The sequence below is a fragment of the Rhinolophus sinicus genome, chromosome 2 (genome assembly GCF_057876585.1).
Source record: "Rhinolophus sinicus isolate RSI-liver-muscle chromosome 2, RSI-T2T, whole genome shotgun sequence".
Lineage (NCBI taxonomy): Eukaryota > Metazoa > Chordata > Mammalia > Chiroptera > Rhinolophidae > Rhinolophus > Rhinolophus sinicus.
The window spans coordinates 55,204,144-55,224,175 of NC_142502.1; the positions used below are offsets into that span (position 1 = coordinate 55,204,144).

The 20,032-nt window shown below is 33.6% G+C and overlaps 1 long non-coding RNA gene across 3 annotated transcripts in view; it reads right to left on the bottom strand.

Moving 5' to 3' along the window:
- LOC109453591 (uncharacterized) overlaps positions 1 to 20,032 on the bottom strand; it is an 876,632-nt gene that overhangs the window by 439,900 nt on the left and 416,700 nt on the right. For 2 of the 3 annotated variants that reach the window (XR_012496688.2, XR_012496689.2), the window contains exon 5: positions 13,514 to 13,547. The exons of the other annotated variant lie outside the window; for it this stretch is intronic. This is a non-coding gene — a long non-coding RNA (uncharacterized LOC109453591). The remainder of the gene's footprint in view (positions 1 to 13,513; positions 13,548 to 20,032) is intronic. 3 annotated transcript variants of the gene reach the window in all.

A 20,032-nucleotide genomic window follows, 5' to 3' on the forward strand; every position in this document is an offset into this window, starting at 1 on the left:
TTATAACCCAATCAAATTTCAAATCTAGTCAAAAAATATATTCTTTAGTTACATACAAATTTCTGGAGTAGAAAATAGTAGCAATTACATACTTGACAATGACAACCATGGTGATGATGGCCTAGTGTCCCTCCCTTTTCAGAGTTTTCCCTAATATTAACTCAGCCTCACAACATCTCTATCAGCACCTAATAAAGCAGATTAAATTTTTTTCTTCAAGAGAAAAGCACAGCAGTCCAGATGCCTATTTTGTCATCAAAGAATTTGTTCTCTTGACTTACAGGCTCCTTCCATAGATCACAAATACAATGAAGTAAGGGAAAACTGCTCTTATACAACTCAGATGAATAAGGTTCTGTTCAACATCCATATATTATTTTCCCAGATTCTTGAGTTAGAGTGAAAGGAATATAGATACTAATCTTTTGATACTGATATCATTTTCTTGATAACTAGATCTTACCATATTTTATTTATCAGTTAAAATTGTTCAGGTCAAATGGGAACATTTCAAAAGTAGATTGTGTGTAAAGATTTCAGTTCTTCTTAAATTGATCTATAGATTCAGTGCAGTCTCAATCAAAATCCCCAGCAAGTAACAGTGTAGATATCAACAAAGTAATACTATACATTATATGGAAAGGCAAAAGACTCAGAAAAGCCAACACAGTATGAAGGAGGAAAAAAGTTGGAGGACTGAAACTATCTAACTTCAAGATTTATAAGAAAGCTACAGTAATCAAGACAGTATGCTGTTGTCAAAAGGACAGACAAATAAATCAGTGGAACAGAATAGAAAGCCCAGAAATAGGTCCACATAAATATTGCCGACTAAATTTTGACAAAGAAAAAGATAATTCAATGGAGGAAATATAATTTGTTTCAATAACTAGTGTGTGAATAACTGGACCTCCATATGCAGAAAACAAACCAAAAAACAAACAAACAAAAAAAACGTAGACATTACACTTTTTAAAAACATTAACTCAAAATGGATCATGAACTTAAGCGCAAAATGCAAAACCATAAAACTCTTATAAAATAACACAAAGAAAATCTAGATGATCTTGAGTATGGCAATGGATTTTTCCATATGACACCAAAAGCATGATCCATGGAATAAAGAATTGAGAAACTGGACTTCATTAAAATAAATAAATAAATAAATAGTCTGCTCTACAAAAGGTACTGTCAAAAGAATGGAAACAAAACAAAACAAAACAACAACAAAAAGCCATAGATTAGGAGAAATATTTGCAAAAGATATTTCTGATAAAAGACTGTTAAAAAAATGTCTTTAAGAGCACTTTAAACTCAACAATAAGAAAACAAACAACCCAGTTAAATGGTGGGCCACGGGCCTGAAGAGACTCCACATCAAAGAAGATACACGAATGCAAATAAGCATAATAAAATATGCTCCACATCATATGCTACCATGGAAATGCAAATTAAAATAACAAGATACTACTACACATCTATTGGAATGGTCAAATGTCATACACTGACAGCACCAAACGCTGATGAGGATGTGGAGTAACGGGAACTCTCATTCATTGCTGGTGGGAATGCAAACTGATATAGAACTACCTTAGAAGTTAGTGTGGTAGTTTCTTACCAAACTGACTGTACTTTTACCATACTGTTCAGCAATTGCACTCCTTCATGTTTACCCAAAGGAGTTGAAAATTTATGTCCTATATATGGATGTTTATGGCAGCATTATTCATAATTACCAAAACTTGTAAGCAACTAAGTTGCCTTTCATTAGATGAATAGACAAACTGTAGTACATCCAGATAATGGAATATTATTCAGTGCCAAAAAGAAATGAGCCATCAAACCATGAAGAGACATGGGGAAAACTTAAATGCCTATTACTAATTGAAAGAAGCCAATTTGTAAAGGTACTGTACGATTCTAACGATGTAACATTCTGAAAAAGGCAAAACTATGGGGACAGTATAAAGATCAGTGGTAGCTAGGGATTGGGGTGAGGGAGTGATGAATAGGTGGGTCCCAGAGGATTTTCAGGGCAGGTAACTACTCTGTATGATATTACATTTATCAATACATACCATTCACATTTGACCAATCCCAAAGAATGCACAACACCAAAAGTGGATCATAATGCAAACTATGAACTTTTGGTGATAATGATATGTCAATGTAGGTCCATCAATTGTAACAAAAGTACCACTCGGGTGAAGGATGTTGATAGTTGGGGAGACTGTGCATGTGTGGAGGCACTAAGTATATTAAATTTCTTTGTACTTTGTGCGCAATTTTGTTGTGAACCTAAAACTGTTCTTTGAAAAAGTCTTTTTTTTTTAAGTAGATTGCATACTCTTGGCATAACATTTTAAAATTATAATCTGAGAGTTGGGTACTAGAGGCAGTATTTTGTAGAGCTTTGAGAGTTTTCCTTCAGAGTCTTTAAAATGCTATTGGGCTTCTACTTTAAAGGACTTCATTTTGCTAAAGGATGACATGTTTCCCACTTTGAAGATTCTGACATATTTTAATGGTTCTGTCTTTGAAGAAATGAATATCTGTGAGAGTCCCTAACGAGAAAATTTCCTACACAGGGATAATAGGAAAAGTCCTGTTGAAATTATTTACCAGATTACAGTTTTAACCCTGGAGACAGTCTAATCCCTGACAGGGTTATTATCTTTTGAAAATATTAATATGTTTAGAAAAGGTTCTACTTCTGAAGAATTCTTATTGCTGGAAGGAGGCTATCTTTACATTTTTAGCAAGTTGTTTTCAAGAATGTTCTGTAGCAGAAGATGACTTCACTGGGACAACATTAAAGTAAAAAGTAATTACTTCTATCAGCATTTCCTTATAGAATTCCACGATAATCAAAATAGACCTAGTATCTCCTGAAGCATGTTAATCAACATTTTCATTCATTACATTAAAATGTTAAATGAAATACATTGAACTTAAAATGATGTATATACCTTTATTGGTCATCTTTTATATGTTGGTAGTTTAAATACACAAAAGATATTGACATAAGCAATGATAAATACTATGTTTAGTACTGCTCTACTAATGAAAGGAAAGCATGCTGTTTATCAGTTGTCCTTTTTCATTCCATTTCTGACACCACACATTTCCAAAGACAATACAGATATTCCTCTTTTGGAGAATTCACATGAGTAAACTAAAAGGTGAAAGGAACAAAGGAGTTGTAATTATAAAAATTTTAATGATTTTCACTAAGAAAAGAAAAATGAAATGAGAGAGGGGGAAAAGAAATGTAAAGAAATAAGTTAGGTAACTATGAAAGTCTCATCTCACTTACTTCCCTGTAGGGTGTGAAACACAATGAGGAGAGAGCTACAAAATAGGAGAGAAAAGAATAATGGATTTAATAATGAATTTAGTTCTACTAAAAGCAGTCAACCGAAACCCAATGGTTGCTTTCAGTCAAGTTTCAAAAAATTTTTGTTTCGTTTTTTTTATTTACCCCATGTTTATATGAGAAACTATCTAATGTGAAAATATTTTATAAGCAATTCGAAATTCTCAAGAAGAGATATTCTAGGTGTACGTGCATAAAAACAGTGTAAAATTATAATAAACTGTTTTGTGTTTTACAAAAAACAGTGTAAAATTACAATAAAATTACAAAAATAAAATTACAAAAAATTACAACAAGTAAAATTTGATGTTATTCAATGGCTTTGCCTAGCCGGAAAGGCATTTAGTCTATAATTTGCCTCCAGACTATTTGTGATTGTATGTCATCCAATCACTTTATACAGTCTCCAGCTAAACCGCAGCCCTTATTATCGTGAGCATACCTCTATTTATTTTTCTCTCCCTCTCCTAGAACATACAGCCAAATTCTATCCTAGCTTTAAGGATTATTTTAGTTCATTCAGGTTCCTATAAAAAAATACCAGAGACTGGGAGATTATAAGCAACAGAACTTTATTTCTAACAGTTTTGGAGGCTGGAAATTTCAAGATCAAGGGGCTGGCATATTGGGTGTTTGGTGAGAACCCACCAGCATTCATAGATGGTGTCTTTTCTCTGTGCTCTCACATAGAAGGTGAAAACCAGCTGTCTGTGATATCTTTCATAAGGGCACTAATCCATTCATGAGGACTCCACCATTAAGACATAACCTCTCCCAAAGGCCACACCTCCTGAGATTATAATACTGGACATTAGGTTTTAACCTACGCACTTGGGGAGGACACAAGCTTTCTATCTATAACAAGGATCAAGCCAAGTCCCACTTCTTCCTTAAAGCCATCAATGGTGTCAGAGCCGACTTGCGTATCCTTTGGTCAAGGTCTAATGTTGAGTTAATTGCAGAAAGAGGTAGACACAGACCCAGGTCTATACAGTTGACCCTTGAACAACACAGGTTTAAACTGCATAGGTCCACTATAAAAATATATAAAAATTTAAATAAAAACATAAAATACGTATTTTATAAAAATATAAATAAATACTGCAAAGGTATTTTCTCTTCCTTATGGTTTTCTTAATAGCATTTTCTTTTCTCTAGCTTCTTTTATTATAACATTACAGTATATAATACATATAACATACAAAATATGTGTTAATCAACTGCTATGTTATCATTAAGGCTTCTGGTCAACAGTAGGCTATTATTAATAATTATGTTTTGGGGATGTCAAAAGTTATACACGAATTTTTGACTGTGTAGGGGAGACAGTGCCCCTAAACCCCTGCATTATTCAAGGTCACCTGTGCATGATATGATTTTGTATTTGATCTTAATATTTTAATGCAGAAAATCCTTGTTCACGTAATATGTTGCGCAGGGTGAGATTTATTAGTGGCTTTAGTGTTTTGCTAGCTCAAGAGAACCAAATCTCATACTTAACCATAATACTACCAATTTTAACAAAGTATTGTTCAATGACTCTTTAAAGTTGCATTTTTCCTTGAATAAAATGTTCATATTGTTGTTATTAAAGTGTATATTAGATATCCAATCTAGTTATTGCTAGACATTAGGATGAGGAATAAAATTTTCATTGTGTATTCATTACTTTACTGCTATTTTTAAAACATGGTACATATACAGATGGATCTACATATTGTTATCTGTTATTTAACTGAATGTGATTCTATTAACACAGAGCCGCCTTCTCTGATCCAGAGGTTTGCACTCCATAAGCATATTTGGATTCAATTTCCCCTAACATGCCTTCATTTGCATCAATGCAGAATTTGTTCATATAGCGAACCATGACTTCGTATGAAAAAAAAATGCAAATTACAAATGCAATCTGGGTGCTAAAATTTCATGGCAGAACTTGGTGTTCAATCAGACAATCTAAAACATGATTAATTACTATTTTTAGGTTATCATTTGAATGAAAACACAAAGTGAAATGAAATTCTGATACAGAATTTCTGACCACAGTAGAATAACTGCTTTATGCATAGTATACATATATGCAATAAATAGTTGATGACTGATTCATCAATATGTATATGTGTATACTGCATTGGAAGAAGATTGTGAATGGATATAAAATAATTAGATTCATGATTCTGCCCTTTTAAGGACCTTAAAATACAATGATAAAGGTAAAATTAAAACTAGTTAAAAATATGAGAGTAGTTTAAAAATATGTAGTTAAAATATTATATTAAAACTCTACATTCTCAAGTTATTTTCAAGCATGTAATATTGTTTTCAAAAAAATGTTAAGAAGAAAGGAAAAACAAACAACTTCTGAAAACTTCTGGAATCTTCATTGTAAATAGCTCTTGTTAAGGTCAGCAACGCTCTCAGTCACTGAAGACAGACAATTTCAGTGCAAATTTTAATAGTGTCTGATGCTATTTATCTTCCTTCCTTAAAAATCTTTCTTCTGCTTTTTTTATTTTCCCTCACATATTTTATGGCCTCCCTTCATTGTCCCTTTTCTAAGATCACTCCCCCTATCCAGCTGTAAGTTGTAGCTCTTCACAACTTGGTTCTATGCTTCTTTTTATTATTTTATATTTTCTTCCATCACACACATGCACATGCAATCAATTAACATTTTACCTCATTTTACCATTCTAGATCTCACATGGTTTCTACCTAGTATGAAAGGCAGAAAACTTTGAGTCATCATAGAAACTTCCTATCCTATAATTCATATTTCAAATCCATCAAAGAATCCTACCATTTTGTGCCCTAAATAGTTTTGAATCACATCACCTTAGTCCACCATCTTAGTTGCACAACTAACCCATCCATATTCACTCTGATCTCAAAGCCATCTTCTAGTGTGTAAATCTTACCCTGTTACTTTTCAGTTAAAGGACTTCAATGGTTTCCCAATGCTCCTAGGATTAAAAACTAATCTGATTAATATGGCCTACAATGCTGGATGTACTGAAATTTCTCCCTACCTCTCCAGACTTATTTCACAAAAGCCCACTGTCAACTCTTCGTTTCTATGTCTACTGGCTCTGGTTTAGTACCTTCAGTTCATTTGTGTCCATCTCTCTCCTCCAATGGCCTAAATTTCTTGGATGTGAACTTCAAATAGTTTTGTGGGGGTGGGTGGGGGATATGTTTTCTGGAAATGGAAAAGCCTAGATTTAAATCCCAGATTTATTTTTTATTAGTACTGTGACCTCTGGATATAATGTAAACTTTTTCAACCTTATGTAAAGCTTCCTCCTATGTGAAAATAAATAATATTTCCCTAACAAATGTGTTGTGAGGATTAATGTCATTCTACATTTCTTACTTCTTATTTCTGACTTAAAGTGGTATTATACTGACTTATCTTCTAGTTCCCTAGGTACCTAAGCATAGCAGGTATTTAATCAATGGATACAAAGAGAAAGAAAGAGGAACTAGAAAAAAAGAAAAAGAAAAAAAGGGAGAGGAGGGGAGGGGGACAGGGAGGGGAAGGGAGGGGAAGGGCAAGAGAAAAGGAAAGCTAAGGGAAGGAAAAATGGGAAGAAAGCTGAGAACTTCTCCTTTCCGGTTTCCAATTTCTTTGCAAACAACAAATCACTGATTTTAATGAACTGTTCACAAAATGCATTAAGAAAAATATAGTTGATAAGATAAAAAGTACCAAGTGGAGAGGATGGAAGAGTATCATTCTAATACAGTAAGAAGAAAGGAAACATTGTAGATGTGTGAGAGATTATTTTGGTCTTTGTACCTAAAATAGTTTGGAGCATGAAAAGCATGAGTGAGGAGACCGGATGTGGAGGAATAATAGACCTGGAACTGTGTTCACTGTGGTTATGAGACCAAAAATGGGGAGATGAGCATAGAAACATTATAGGGGAAATTGCTAAATATTATTTATAGGATGACTGTGGGGGATCATATTGAGTAAACAGTTCAAGTAACTACTGAATACCATCCCACAAGCATATTTTCCTCTTTTTCACATTTAGGCCTCTGCTTATGTTGCATAGTCTAGCCAGTTGAGAAAGTAGGGATGAGGTAATAAGAATTGTGGAATGGTGAATGAATGATTGTTTCAGAGTGGAAGATATCTATATATTTATATCGCTATATATCTCTATATAGAGATATCTCTATATAAATATCTATATATAGATATATGTATATATAGTATATATAGTTATCTATATAGATATCTACCTATATATATGACATCTATATAATATCTGTATCTCTATATCTATGTCTATACCTACATATCTATGTCTATACCTACATAGATATAGATATACATAGATATATGATATAACACATTTGGCTGATTTCTAAGGACAGGTGAGCTCAATGCAGCAGTGAAGATTTGACTAGGCCAGAGATGGGAATAAGCTTTGGAAACAAGCTATACGTACTTGCTAGTTGAAATCACTTCAAGATCCTTGACAAGTAACTTTGTCAATAACCAGATGGCCTAGCAATAATTATCTCAAAGAAATGGAGGTGTGGCTGTGAGGGAAGGCAAGAGTAAGGGCCTTGAAGGGAAGGGATGATAAAAAAAAGAAACAAGGAAAATCAAGAAGAGAGAAAATGATTATGAAATTCTGGGTCAGGGTGAGGTTTGTGTAACAAATGCCCAATTCCTGTAAGGTTAGAGATGCTTTAGTTCTTAATTCCATAATGGGGGTCAGACGAGGGAAACACATGTGCCAGTCTGGTCCCTGGTAGTTCTTACTCTCTGACCTGGGAGAATAAGTAACTTGAATGGAGGAAAATACAGTACTCAACTTCAAAGATTTTTAGATGTTGAAATCCCACAGGGAAGATAGGATAAACTTATGTAAAAGGAACTTGAGAATGCTTAATATACCTTATAGGGTGAAGAGAGATGTAAGTTCACCTACTGGTCCATATCATTAAAGCATATATGGCAATTCTGCCTCAAAGAGTTTCTAAAATCTTACCCAAACTGAAGGTCTTCTGTTCGAGTGAATATGTATCTTTTACTTGATTATATTATCTCTTTTATTCTCCTTAGAACAAATCTGAATTGGATACTTGAAGTTCTTATAAATAACATGCTTTATTTTAAGTTAATTGGCTTTAAATAGCAAATAGTGGCTTAGTTCAGTGCTAATAGTCATATATTTGCATAGAAACAAAATGCATACATTGCATTTAATGGTCCCCCAGTAAGAAAACATGGAATAAAGGAATATATGAGTGCAATACAACCTATTTAACAATTTTCAACCAAATTGTATTTGCTTTGACTTTTTTAGGGGATGATTCTCTAAGGACAATCATGTAAGAAGCAACATGAATGGTCACTAAGGCTATTTTTGTTCTGTGTTTCAAGCCCAAAATAAACCAAGCAAATAGAGTAAGATGCTGAAAAAAATAAGTATTCTACCCTGATTAATGGATGCTATAGATATCTTTCTGCTCTGTCTGCTTGGTTAGCTTTGTTTCAAGTGTGATACAGATCTCATGCTGCATGGCAGATCCAGAAATAGTCCATGTTCCTTTAAATTCAGGCAATGCATCATATTCTATTACACTGTGTCACATCAGTCTATGTTGGTAAAGCATGAGTTATGTGGATATGGACCAGTAGGTGAACTGGTTCCAATAAATGGATGATTTGAAGATGAAGTAAAATATTCTTATAAAAGATATTTTTTAAATAGAATAAAAATATACATAAGAAGGACACTATTTCTTATTTACTTACAAAATCAACCTTCCACATAATCTTTCCAAAAACTCTGGAAAATGCATCTGGACCACATGCATTTGTATGATCTGGCTCTTAGATAAAAGTTTTTCCTATGTCAAATTTCACCATTGTTTTGTCGTGTTTTTTTTTTTTTTTTCAGATATTAGTTTTGGAAAAGATAAATAACCCATCAGATTTTCTCTTCATACCATATATATCTAACACAATAATAATGGGAGACATTAAAATGGAGACCAAAGAAAAGTCTTTCAAAGATAAAAAATTATGTTTGTCATAAAATAAATATTATTTTCATGGGGTCCTAAGGAAGGGTATGTGACCAAGGCAGTGAGAAAGTTAAATGCTATATCATTACTGTTAGGATAATTATTATTAATTAATACTTATTGTGATCTGCTACATATTACAGAGTTTTAAGATGTATGTAGTTTTAAGATATACATAGTTCCAAACAAGAGAAGATACAAAATAAATTAAAAACAAATTTGAGAATAATAGGAGGGAACAATTAAGAAAAGACTATATGTCAATTTAGATATGTTGCAAATCTGAAGTTCTCCATTACTGATATCTGTTGGTAGAATGGTTAACGGAGTATGAAAAGCATTCCATAAATAAAGTTGAGAAGAAACTGAGGAAGAAAAGGTAGTAAAGGAAGCGGGTAAAACACAAACAAACAAAAACATACTCCTGAAATTTTGGTAAATTATTATTATAAACTGTGTTAGTAGTGGATTATTCATGAGATGTTTACAACAGCCTTCTTTAAGGACCCATATATACTTAAACTGCTGCTATAGGGCCTTGTGCAGTCCTACTTCTCTACTGACTTTTGCAATTTAATTTCTCTTTTCCAAAGACCACTTTATTCACCACATATTTACAGGACATCTACTATTGTAGAAGACAGAGCTAAGGATTACTGGTGGTATCCAGGACTTTGTAGTGTCATCTATGCACCCCTAAGAGAGTCTTCTTTTTTCTTTCTCAGTTGATATTCTGAATTTGTGATCTCCTTGGAAATATAATTAAGCATAATAACCAACCCTGAGTCAGAGTCTGGGGACCATCTTAGAGTAGCATATATTGATTTTTAGTAAATAGGCTTTGTGATTGTCGCAACTGTTTTGCAGCTTTGGGCAGCCCATCTCTGGATTTACAGCTATTTTCAGAAAGTTGAAAAACAAGAAGTCAGATATTGGGATAAGTGAAGATTCATAAGCATGGATCCCATGAATAGACTATAAATATAATTAATCTTTATGTCTTTTCTAGAGTGTATGGAGAACCAAATTTTCAGAAAGTGAGCAATGAACTTAAATTCAAAGATTTTTCCATTTATTAATAATTGTAACCAAATATAATACCTTCAGTTTTATAGCTCCTGAGATTGTTTTTAATCTGTATTATATAGCCAAACAGTGATTGTATTTAAATGGTCAATTCAGAATAATATCTTAAATTATTTTCTATTGGTTTTAAGTAAACTTATTTTTTCTGTGCTTTCTAAGATGCTTATGGGTAAAGACCCTGAGGTAGCTAAACTTTCTCTGTATGATCAACAGTGGATACTGGGATAGTAGAGACATGGTAAATGTTAACAATTATTGAACCAAATACTCTAATGCAATGCATTATTTTAAAGAAAACAATAAAAAGAAGCATACTTTGGTCTAATAACTTAAGTAGACCTTTAAATTTAAATATATAGATTTTTTTCATAATCTGAACATTTTAACATTCAACTCACAGGAGGTGATCAAAGATATTTTGGTTAATAGATTTTACTTCAAAGAAGCGAAGCAACGGGATTCCTACACTTATTGAATGCACAGTGTATACCTGGCATAGAGGACCACAGTACAGAGTTTAAGAACCTAGACTCCTGGTCTGATTACCAGTTCTGTCACTTACTAGCAGATAAATTAATTAAACTCTGTGCCTCAGTTTCCCCAATCATTCGAATTATTAATGTAATGTGTATCCCATAAAATTCTTGTGAGGTTTAGATATGTGAATATATGCAAATAGTGTCCACACAGACAAGTGCTTAAAAATCTTGAGCTACTGTTACTATATGTATTAGCTCATGTATTCATTATAACAATACTTTGAGATTGGTGTCATGCTCATTTTTGTTTTTTGGAAAAGAAAACCAAAATACAAACACATATCATTTGTATATCTCAGAATTCCTATAATTAAGGCCTGTACTTGGCTGTTACAATGCATCACTGTGGCCAAACCATGAATATTTAAGCAATATCTCTGTTTTTTTGTCTTTGTATTGTTCAAGGTTCTAAATTAAGGGACCTGTCAAAATAACTAAATTATGGTTTATCCATTACTTCCAACCATAGCTTAACACTAATCAACTTTGAATGTTAGGAGGAAAATAATGAAAAGAAGATTTAAAAACATGATAATAGGCTAGAAGACTTTGATCAAATAGGCTTGTCCCCACTCTAAAATGGTCAGGCAGAATTAAAGTTAAAGAAAGAAAGGGGAGCATGGCTTTTTTTAAATCCCCTGGTCATCTTCCTAATCTCACTTCTGTCGTTTCCATTGTTTTTACTGTGACTTCTCATGTGATATTTGCTAAATCACTCCCTACCTCTATTTTCCAGTACACATTAATTTCTGATTCCATACATTGTATTCATTTGCATCATAATCTTAATGAGCTAACACAAGGTGCATGAAGGTTCTGTGTACAATAAAAAAATAAACCTCTTCAAAATTGCTTTTTTACTCTATTGATCAACATTCCTGTCAGTTACAATTGCACATCCATGCATGTTGGGTGAGCAACTGTCTCCTGGTTTGCTTCCTTGTCAAATTTACAGATTATTACGCATAACTTTTCACCCTGAATCTGCACTCTACAAGACACAGGTAAGAAAGCACACAGCCAAGTGCAACATTCTTTCTTGAGAGAGTGAACATGCTGTGCAAATTCATGCTGTGAATCTGCAAAGCTTCTTGAGCCTATGAACAGGTGTGAAAAATGTTACGGCAATCTACAAAAGCATATTTTTAGACAAACTACTATTGTATTATTTAGGAACCGATGAAATTGTTTACCCACAGAAGAGCAGTTTATAATACTGATTTTTTAATATGAGGATATAACTTTGAGAATGTAAATTTAAAAACAGTTCCCATTAGACAATTCACAGGTAAATAATTAAAAAGTCAAAATCAAAATACCAACAATAGCCACATATTTCATACATAAGAAAAGATGTTTTCTCCAGTTTGCATCACAAAAAGAAATATTTCTTTGCAAAAGCTGAGAAGAGTAGAATCCAGATCCTGAATATTTAATAGAAAATAAAATGATATTTATTTTTAAGTGCATTCTGCATTCAACACAACTGCATACTCACAACAAATCTATTGCATTGCCCTGACATAGTTACTGCAAAGGTTTTTCCTTTGCTGTCCCAAGGGCCCAATTGATTTATCTGCCAGAAGCCTAAAGCCCCAAAATAAGATAGCTTTGAGTTTACAGAGGTCATTTTTCATTGTCTAAATAAAAATTTCTAAACAAAAATCTCTCATCCTGTTAACCGCAGGGTCCTTATCTCCCCAGAGGCTAAAGCAACCTGAAAGAAGCCATTTCAATTCTTTCATGAAGAAAGATAAAAGCAAGTTTTCGATTAGAAAGCCCAGCAAAGCCTTCTTATTAAATGTTGGTAACAGTAACTAGTTGAAAAGGCAAAACTGTCCTAGAATGGGGCGGGGGAAAGCGGGAAATTATTATGCATGAGACAAACCTTATACAGGCACTGGAAAGACAATCAGAGACAGTGACATTCCAGGAGTCAAAAGGAAGTTTATGAATCCTCGTAACTCTGTACAGTTGTTCTACCGGGTCCTTAATAAACTGCCTCGTATTATCAAGCATGTTCTCTTAATTGTGTGCACTACTTGTATCAACTAACATTACCTACATGCCACAGTAATTATGCATTCAGGTCCATCTTCTCTGATCTGTCATCATTCAAAGTGCTTATGCTGCACAGGCAGAGGTAGAATGTGGCATGCTATCCGAGCTTCAGAATCATAGATTTTGTGAGACCAAGCTAAAAGGAAATTATCAAAAGTGATTTCATAGACTGAGTTTTGATAAAGAAGATAAACACAGACACTAATGGTGATGCCCTGGGAAATAAACCAGAACTGTGGATGAAAAGGAGGATTTTGCAATTTGGAGAAACCTGGTATAAGTGAAGGAGAAGAAGCAACATGGCTCATATTTTAACTTAATTCGTTCAGTACAACGTAATAGAAAAAAATGAAATAATCGTGGGGTATGTTTACACTAAAACATAAACTAGTTTACCTACCAGTTAAAGTGTCAGGGTACCATTTCTCACATCTCTGAAAAACAAAAAAGACCAGGGATGAGGGTGGGGGTTACTTAATTCAGTAAGAATAATTATTTTAAATCTCTTTTCTCAGTTTGTGCACTAAATGTTTATCCTATTAATATTTTAGATTTTTATTAATTTTAAATTCTGATGTAAAGAAAGATACCCCCAGACAAGAATAAACACTCAGACACAGTCTATAAAAAGAATGGCTTACTTTGTCTGCCCACTCCCATCCTTAAGGCAGTGCTTACAAATGAATATAATAACTTTATTCGACTGAGTCAGGTACATATTCAGAAAAGCGTCTGAAGGTGCTCTTTATTATGTACTTCATAAAGAAAAAACTCCCCTCTGTTCCCTCAAGAAAAGATGAAAATAAAATTCCATTCCATTAATTGTAAAATTTAATTGTCACAAACTGGAGGTTACCCAATAAGCCACTGTCAGAAAGAATGGCTTCATATTAAATATTTTAGTACTGAAATTATTGTATCTGATTTGGATTATCTAAATTTTCTAGTAGCTTATTCTGCAGAGAATTCATTCTAGGGGATTCAGTGGAAGCCACGTTGGTCAAAACCAGATAAAGCATGAGAATACAACTAAGGGCTTGTGTGTGTGTGCGTGTGTGTGTGTGTGTGTGTGTGTGTGTGTGTGTGTGTGTGTACTATAGGTAGGTGGTAGTACCTGCCATGAACGTTTCTTAGCCAAAATCATCTTGACTATTTTCTGTGGGGCAGAAGAACTTTAAAGATTAATTTATCACTGGTTTTTGGTGTTACAAGAGACCCAATACTGCCTCATAAGAAAAGATGTGTCCATGAGGCCACCTTTAGGCAAAGTGTGACGGTTTTCTACCTCGCGATGAGTCTTCATTATATACCTCAAGTATACCTGATAGGGTATTGAACACATACCAGTTTTACTGTTTCCTAGACATATGGATCTGCCCAGAAAAACAAAAATTTTCCTCCCTGGGCCTCCATCAGAGAGTAGAATATTGATCTGCCAGACCTTGTATGTACATGAAAATCCAACTGAGGGAACTATGATGCTTGGGGGAAAACTGAAAGATATTTCCTCCCCCATAAATTAAAAAATATGCTTTGAATCATAATTTCCCATTAGAGAGAATCATATATGGCTTCTATTGGCCCCACACATAATTGATACCATTGAGTTGTTAAAGGATGCTTCTCACTCACTCCATAGAAGGATGCATACAAAAATAACTCTATAAAATTCCTAATTGTGGTTCATGTAGCAAGGTTGCAGAAGACATTATCCTGTGCATTACACAGTGTTCCCCATGTCAAGACCACATAAGAAACGTTATTTAGAAGTCAGTGCAAATATATATATATATATATATATATATATATATATATATATATATATATATATATCGCTATGCTTCCCGAGAAACTTAGAGCTTATCTTTGTAAGTTTTAGCTAACTAATTTTGTCTGCTTTCTTCTTGTTTTTTCTTTTATTGCAATTATAAGTCATTTCTAATATTTTGGGAAACAAAGTATGGCATAAATAATAAAAGGAATGGCTAAAGTGATTGAATACACATTACAAAAGTCCTACAAATTAAAAGGAACACCTGACACACATTGGCTTGAGTAACAGAGTCAGGTAAATCACATGGAGAAGTCTGGCTGGAGGTGGTGCATGTCTAGTGGAGCTGCTCAGCAAGGTCGGCAGGGAGGAACTGTTCCATCTCTCTGCACTGCGGTCATGAGACTGTCACTTTTTCCTGTGCTTTTTGACTCTTAGTTATAAGACTAAGACCACTATTTAAAATAATAAAACCATATTCAAAAATAAGAGAAGGAAGCAAGAACAGTACCAGCTATACTTATGTCAGAAACAAACTGCAACCAGATGCCCCAACAGACTTTTCCTCATGCCTTATTGGATATGAAAGAACACAGGAACATCTCTTGCTGTAAGGGAGGCTTTCTGGGACTCGCAGTGGGGGTGGCAAGAGGAAGGGTATTTGTACACGGCAAGTAGATTATCCAAAAGCAGAGCTCTCCCACAGTGATGAAGAAACTTCCAAAAAGGTTTCTAAATACTCACTAAGTTCAGAAAATAATAAAGTACTATACTGAGTATTACAGTACCATAAAATGGCTGGAAAAGTTGGAGTTTTGTCTTCATAATCTGGAGGGTTACTTTTTAAACGTGTTATTTGTGATGGCATTGTACAGTCATTACCTGAGATTTCAAGGCTCAGAATAAACTTTGTGTGAAGTTCCATCTTATGATAGTGAATGTAAACCACACATCAAATAGATTTCTTAATAATGTCAGATTTCTTTAGCCAACTTCTTGTCAGACTTGATAGGTCATCATTATTTTTACCTTGTATTATGGGTAAAAAAGAATAAAATGTCAATTCTGCCTATACTTTTTAGCACAATGTTCTTGCTTTCTTTATCAGTATTATATTAGATTTTTGTTTTCTTTGAAAAATCTTTTCAATTCACACATTCCTTTTACAAGGGCTTGTGTAGTTTAAATGAGTAATGCAGTCCATAAGTCTACTTACCTAGGTACATGAAAACTATAATATTTGACATTAAGTTTAGTACATCAGACAGAGTTCAAAAGGTTTTATTCGCATTTTCTTGTTTTATCATCAAAACAGCCAAACAAGGTAGGTACTATTAGTCCATTTTATGGATGAAAAAAGTGAGGCTTACTGAAGGTTTAAAGGCTACGTAGGTAGTAAACTGCTGGGCTTGAATGGAAAACCAGATTGGTTGGATCCCTAAGCCTCCTTTCTTAATCACACTACCAATAAATCAGTTAACTGAGTAATCAATCAAAATTTAACCAAGCACAGCCATCAATGACATTTTAAGGCACAGTCACAGTCTAAGAAAAAAAAAATTAAAAATGAAGAAAAAAACACAATAAAATGTTACAAATTTATTTACAATAAACCTCTGAAAATTCTATTGAATTTTACATTTGTACCTATGGTGAAGTACAACAAAAGTTTATCGCTCCAATAATGGCTGACATCAGGATGTTCTTAATTACTGCAATTTCTAAGAGAAAAAGATATAAATAATTTTATGAATACTGAAAACCAAAAGAATATTCTAGTAAACAGTCAACCATTAAGGAAATTCAATAAATTTATAGGCCTCTTCAGTTAATGTAAAGGCCTTACTATACCTAGGAAACATCATGAGATTTCTGTCCCCAAATCTTCCATAAATGCAGAGGTAACATAAACAACCATGAACTGTCACTAAAGAAACAGACAAAGTAGTGAACTCAATGAACATAAGATTTTCTGGTGACATCCTCACTAGAATTCATGAATACAGATACGATGTTCATGTTGGGTGCCAGAGAATCACTCTACATTTAATAGACTGTGTTGACTCTCACTGAAGAGACTTTAGTTTATTTCATAATCCAACTAAAGCAGAGCACTGTCTCCCCAAGTCCTCAACTTCATCTCATCGATCTTAGTCTGAAAAATTTAAACTAGAATTTAAAAATTACTTGTTCTTATATTCTGGTTTCAAACAATAGTTGGCTTTTGTTTAAACTCTCTGATGAGGTAATAAAAAATTAATTAAAATGTTACTATCCAATATAATAAAACTTTCATGCAGTCTATAGCCATGTGTCTTCTGACTCATTGAAAGTGGACAATTTGCAGATATCATCATCCCTTTCAGATCATATTATGGGGAATATGTTGTTTGGTTCTTACCAGCTTCCTAGTCTCTTTGAGAAATTAGATATTTTGCTCTACTTTACTATCAGTGTCTAAAGTGATAAAATTGCTTTCTAATTACTTAGGTAGATTTAAGTACAGAATCTGATGCAAATCAGATTCTAACTTACTTGATAAAAGAGCAACAGTGGAGAAATTCCCAGAAACCTGAACTTATGGCTTAGTAAAGCCATTATGGATTGTGATAAATATACCTAGTTTTACCCTCTTTTTCCCCAACCAGTCTCTGTTTCTTATACTTCAAAACACTTCCCAAAAATGTAAGAAGGCTTACTTTTTTGTTAAACAGGTCTTTTATTTTCCAGCAAGACATCATCAATTTTCATACTCAAACAAGTATTTATCTTATCCAAAGGATTGGGGAATACATTGTCAAGAAAATTATGCTCAGAATCTTATACCCAATACTAGTTTAGGTATGTTTGAAATTTTCTTTAAAGGTTTTTTTATCCATCTATCCATCCATCCATCCATCCATCCATCCATCCATCCATCCATCCATCTAACATTTATTAGAAACATTGAATATGTGATGTGCTCTACTAGGCAGCTTCATCTTCAGTCTCATCAATCTCATTTCCTATGTAAGAGAACTTGCTTGGTTCAGAAAGTACTGAAACAATCAAATAAAGCATCTTTTTGAATATAAATAAAAACATCTTATAGAAAAGTGATTATTCCAATTGAGATATTAATAAATTTCCTGAAATTTTGCATGTAAGCCTTTTCAGAAAGTTCAACTTACTCCATGATTTATTTGCCACCCTTCTTCTCCGTTAAGTTTATTTAAAGCAGGAAGGAAGTACACAAATAATGGAACCGGTAAAAACCATACAAGGAATCTTAATATAGCCTCTGACCTCAAGGAGCTGATAGTCTTGTGAGAAAAACAAATATACAATCTAATCTAATTTTTAAGCCATTTTGAGTGATGTGGGAATACAGTGATTTAGGAAAAGTACTCAGACTAGAAGTTTTCACGAAAGGCTTCCTGAGTAGATAATGTTCTAGCTGAGTCTTACGCAATGAGTTTTATTTGTCCAGATTAAAATACAGGTAAAAAAGCATCCAGGCAGAGAACAGCACCAGGTCAGGCATGAAAAGTAGGAAGGAACCTACAACCAGTTTAGTATGATTGAATGGAAGGTATGAGGTGTACCAGTAGAACCTGAGGAATGGAGACTATACAAGGGTTCAGGTCAGACCATTAAAGAAACTCAAAATGTAACATAAATCAAAGGAATCTCCTTTAAAACCAATGAAGGTTTTAAAGGAGAAAATGAAATAATCAGGTTTTAGGTTTGTATTTCAGAGTGATTGCTCTGATTGCAATCATTGCTTCGGGTTGGCTAAGGAATGAAAACAAGAGGAGAGATCTCTCAGTCAATATCAGGAGAAAGGAGATTCTCTGAAGAGCCCAGTCTCCCAGTGGAACCTGTCCGTGAAGTGAACCCTTGATTCTGTGGGTTCCCCTGTTCACACCTGATTCTGGACTCACATTCCCTCTCTCCCTTCTACTCTTCAGGAGCATCATTCTCTCGCCCTATAACCTCATTTCACTTCCTTAATTTTCTTTAAGACCCCAGGTCTCCTCCTACCAATTTATTTTTCCTGAGGAGGAGAAAAAATAAAAAGGAAGCAAATTAGTAAAAGTCTTCAGAAAAGCAGTATTGTAAATTTATAACATTAATCATGTGTTTACCATGTTTCCCCAAAAATAAGACCTAGCTGGACAATCAGCTGTAATGCATCTTTTGGAGCAAAAATTAATATAAGACCCGGTATTACATTATATTATATTATATTATATTATATTATATTATATTATATTATATTATATTAAAGACCCAGTCTTATATTTTAAAATGAGGTCAGGACTTATATTAATTTTTGCTTCAAAAGACACATTAGAGATGATTGTCCAGCTAGGTCTTATTTTGGGGGAAACATGGTATGTATTTTACATACCCAACAATTATAAAAAGAAACATACAGCCACAGTACGGTTCTATGTAGTTTCCTTACATTTTATGCTTATCCAGTGATATCTACATATTAGGATAAAAAATAATTTTAGTAAATACATATACAACACCAGCCACTGACATAAAGAATATATAATGAATTAATTATATTCCAAGAGAAAAATCAGATGATTAATTACCAAGTGTTTCAAGTAGAACATTAAAAAAAGAAGGAAATAATAGAACTGTACATATGGGTGCTCACACACACACATACACAAACCATGCAAAGAATTATTTGTCTATTTTAAGACATGTTGTTGAACTTACTTGGTTACTAGAAAAATCTTTATGAAAAGCACCCTGAAACAACACTGTGGAGACTTAAGACCTCCCCCTCCAAAAAAATTCCACTATTATATAGCTTTCCACTTAGAACCCGTATGTCCGTGATATAGACCGTCACGTACTGGGACACATATGCTGTTTTCTACTACTTTTTTATTAGCCCTCATTCTCACTCTTCAGGGTTTCTATCATAATACAAGAAAATAAAATTTTAAGCCCAGAAGGATTTTTACAGTAATGCAAGTTATTGATCGGTGTAAATTTTTTCAACCAGAGCTTACTATTGCATCCAGATTCCTTCCAAGTCCAATATGCCCAGCAGGTTAATATTAGGTAAGGTACAAGCTGTTAGAAAACAACCAGTAATTTTTTTTCTCCTCAATGTTGCCACATATTTTAAGCTCCTACAGG